The following is a 487-nucleotide window of genomic DNA, read 5'->3' as shown; positions in this document are numbered from 1 at the left end:
TGCCCCGAGCGCAGGGGAGACAAAGGGGACCGGCTCCTCTCTAGGCGCCAAGATGTGGATCCAGGTTCGCACCATTGATGGCTCCAAGACGTGCACCATTGAGGACGTGTCTCGCAAAGCCACGATTGAGGAGCTGCGCGAGCGGGTGTGGGCGCTGTTCGACGTGCGACCAGAATGCCAGCGCCTCTTTTACCGGGGCAAGCAGGTAAATGAATTGGTGGATGCCAGAGATGTCGGCCTTGGTGCTTGGTTTGAAGCACACATACATAGTGTTACTAGAGCTTCTGATGGACAGTCACGTGGCAAAACTCCACTGAAGAATGGCAGTTCTTGTAAAAGGACTAATGGAAATATAAAGCATAAATCCAAAGAGAACACAAATAAATTGGACAGTGTACCCTCTACGTCTAATTCAGACTCTGTTGCTGCTGATGAAGACGTTATTTACCATATCCAGTATGATGAACGGGGTCTCGCTCTGTCGCAC

The 487-nt window shown here is 50.9% G+C and overlaps 1 pseudogene; it reads left to right on the top strand.

Annotated features, from left to right (window-relative positions):
• The first annotated feature begins 48 nt into the window (after positions 1–48).
• Positions 49–470, top strand: LOC108526014 (E3 ubiquitin-protein ligase UHRF2 pseudogene; annotated as a pseudogene).
• The last annotated feature ends 17 nt before the right edge of the window (positions 471–487 follow it).

Source organism: Rhinopithecus bieti, unplaced genomic scaffold (assembly GCF_001698545.2).
Source record: "Rhinopithecus bieti isolate Rb0 unplaced genomic scaffold, ASM169854v2 scaffold_61682, whole genome shotgun sequence".
Lineage (NCBI taxonomy): Eukaryota > Metazoa > Chordata > Mammalia > Primates > Cercopithecidae > Rhinopithecus > Rhinopithecus bieti.
Note: the sequence above shows the minus strand (reverse complement) of the source record. Positions and strands in the feature narration are given on the sequence as shown.